Here is a 3,420-nt window from a genome sequence, read left to right on the forward strand (position 1 = left end):
CCACCCTCCCACAGGCATGCCTGATCTCTTGGGAAGATGGTCTTGAGCTATACCACTTGGAAGGGGCCTAACTGGGTGTGAAGGAAGCCAGCACATGGTCAGCCCCAAACCTCGATTTTGTCAAGGCCCCAGGAGATCAAATGTCCAAGGCCAGTGTAAAGTCAGTAGGGGCTGGAATGGAAAGAGAGCTGCTGTCCTTTAGGGTGACACACCCCTTCCCTTTGAGAATCAGGTGCAAGTTGTGAGTTTCAGGTTAACTGAGTTGGCAGTAAGACTTGCCCCTGGGGCTACCCAGCCTGGGTAGGGACTAATCCATTTTGCCTAGGTGTTACCAACTTTGTCTGAGTCACGGAATAAATCTGCAGTAGATCACTTCTTCAGCTGCAATTTCTCATCTGTCCAATGGGAATGTATAGTCAGACACCAAAATCTCCCCCTAAACATTTTATTATGAAAAAAAAAATTTTTTATTTTCTTTTTTTTAAAATATTTTATTAAATTTTTTTTTTTTTTTTTAATCCTCATCCGAGGACATTTTTCCATTTTTTGTACAGACAGAGTAGGAGGGAGAGAGAGGAAGAGAGAGAGAGGGAAACATCGATGTGAAAGGGACACATCGAGTGGCTGCCACCCGCACCACCAACCAGGGCCGGGGACAAACTGCAACCGAGGTACCTGCCCCCAGCGGGAACCGAACCCGGGTCTTTCCGGACCGCAGGTGGACGCTCTAACCGCTGAGCCAAACAGGCCAGGGCTAAATTTTTTTTTTTTTATCTTCACCCAAGGACATTTTTCGATATTTTGTTCAGATAGAGTGGGAGGGAGAGAGAGAGAGAGAAACATCAATGTGAAAGGGACACATCGAGTGGTCGCCACCCACACAACCCAACCAGGGCCGGGGACAAACTGCAACCGAGGTACGTGCCCTTAGCAGGAACCGAACCTGGGTCTCTCCAGTCCGCAGGCCAATGCTCTATCCGCTGAGCCAAACCAGCCCGGGCTTTTCTTCTTTATTTTTATCTTAATCCCCCCCCATTACCACAAATTATGTCGAGTTTCCCACATTTGGGGAAATCAGAGGGGTCAGCACATCCGGAGTGCAATGGATAAGCCTCGCCCTGGGAAAACCACCTTCGTGATGATGGTATCTCCCCTGCCAGGTAAGTATATTTATTGTGAAAAATTTTTATTAATTTTATTGGGGTAACATTGATTAATAGGATCATGTAGGTTTCAAGTATATATTTCTATGATACATGATCTGTATATTGCAATGTATGCCCACTACCCAAAGTCAGATCATCTGTCACCAAATATTTGGCCCCTTTACCCTTTACTATCCCACCCCACCCCCCTTCTTTCTGGTAACCATCATACTGTTGTCTGTGTCTATGAATTTCAGTTTTATATCCCATATTATGAATTGTTTTAAACGGAAAAATGGAAGAAATACAGTGAAACCTAAATACCCACCACCCAGATTTGCCTGCTACAGTACTTGCTTTATTACATCTGTGCATCTATCCATCAAATTCATCTTATTTTTTTATGCCTTTCAAAGTAAGCGGCAGACATCTATTTACCTTCCCCTGAATACATCAGTAAGCAGCTAATCCTAACTACCTGTTCTGATAAACTCTGAAGACTGTGATAACCCCCTGGGCCAGGTCCTGGTTTTCATTTAAATCTCAATTCTGTTCTCTTTTTGTGAAAGAGAAAGAGGTTCAGAGAGAGTAAGAAACTATATCAAGGTCAAACAGCTGGAGATTCAAACCCAGCTCTGTCAGTCCTCAGAGTCCAGACTTTGAGGACTACAGAGAGGATGAAATGGGACAATGGGCAAGGAAGCTCTTATGGGACAGGGACAAAGCAGCAAACAGGTAATATATTAGCACCAGAGAAGATACATCCACCCTTCCTCTGCCAGCAATTACGCTGCTACCCTGGGCTCCTGACACGGGGTTCTTGCCTGCCAGTTTGGGCCTTAATCCTATATAAGTCACAATATTTCCTGACATAGCGCTGAGCAGGTAATGGACACCTCACAAATGTTTGCTGATTGAATAAAAGGCCCCAAAAAAAGTTTACTGTGAGGCAAATGGCTTCTCTAGGCCCTTGCAGCCACTCAACATAATCTCAACATGACCTTGGATTTCTGGGTCCCTCATCTCAACCTTTAATGGACTGCTTTAACTAATACTGCAGCTAAAAAAGGAATGTCAGGAAAATCCCTATTTGCTATAGAAGGGTCCAGTACATTGGAGAACTAACCTGCCCTTTCCCAAGGGCCTGGTGCCTTTTTCCATATCCAGCGCACTGGCTCAAGTCTTTCTTCCTCTCCAGGGAGGAGCGCTCCTCTCCCCAAAAGCCCACAGCATTTTCTGTCCTATCCACTCTCACTTCTAGTCTTCCCGCACCCACCGCCAGCTATCCCATTCACATCCCCTTTACTTTTAACTTTGTCTTGCACCTCCTACCCGCCCAGCATCCCAGCTCCAACCTGCAGGACCCTGATCAATGTCTAGCCTGATCGCCCTAGCTCCACAGAGTGGTTTTTCTTCCTTTTTTAAAAAACAAACGGTTTATGCCTCTGAAAGTCTAAACTACGCCCCTCGCGGCCCTCCCTCGCACCCGCAGCTGCAAAGTTGAAAACAGCCAACCCAACTTCTGTTTCTGGATCTGGGAGGGTGCCACCGCTGATTTTAATTCAGTCGAGCAGCACACTTATGATCCGTGTGTTTTTCTGAATGTATGTAACACTTCAATAACAAGGGCAAAGAAAACAAGAAAAAGCCTTGCCCGATCCTAAAATACCCCTGCCGCCCTTCCAGGTTTCCTTCAATGGGACCTGAGAAGAGAAAGTTTCCATCAAAGACTATTTCAGGATCTGGGTTTTAGCGCCGGGCGGGGGAAGAAAGGAAGAATTAGAGGACACTGATTCCGGGGCGACCTCCACCCTCTGACCGCACCCTTTAAATATGGCCGGTACAGCAGGAGTGCGCAGCCCGGGCTCCCAGCTCCGCCGACCCGCTCCGAGAGCCCAGACCGTGCACGGCGACCAAATCAGGCAGCTGCGAGCCCAGCCCGGCCTCGGGTCCTCAGCGCGGCAAGTGCGGGGGGCGGGGCCTGATCGCCCATTGGCCGAAGCCTGGGGGTGGGGCCACTGCTCCGACCCGCCCCCAGCCCCCTCAGGGTTAAATGAGCGTCGCGCCGGCCAGAGGTATTATTCATAGAAGGGCGGGGCCTAGGTTTGTTTACATGTTGCCATTGGTTGGATTTGAATCGTCCCGACTGCGGGCGGGCCGCGGGGCGGGACTCCAGAGGGCCCCCGGACGGTGCCTGACAGCTGCAGGGAAGCAAGAGCCGGTGCAGTAGGCGCCGCCAAAGCTCTGGGTCCCTGAAGATGGGGGTGTCCTCGGC

General features: G+C 48.9%; 1 pseudogene; it reads right to left on the reverse strand.

Moving 5' to 3' along the window:
- Positions 1 to 994: 994 nt before the first annotated feature.
- On the reverse strand, positions 995 to 1,168 carry LOC118639680 (annotated as a pseudogene).
- Positions 1,169 to 3,420: the final 2,252 nt, after the last annotated feature.

The sequence above is a fragment of the Molossus molossus genome, unplaced genomic scaffold (assembly GCF_014108415.1).
Source record: "Molossus molossus isolate mMolMol1 unplaced genomic scaffold, mMolMol1.p scaffold_m16_p_21, whole genome shotgun sequence".
NCBI classification, from domain to species: domain Eukaryota; kingdom Metazoa; phylum Chordata; class Mammalia; order Chiroptera; family Molossidae; genus Molossus; species Molossus molossus.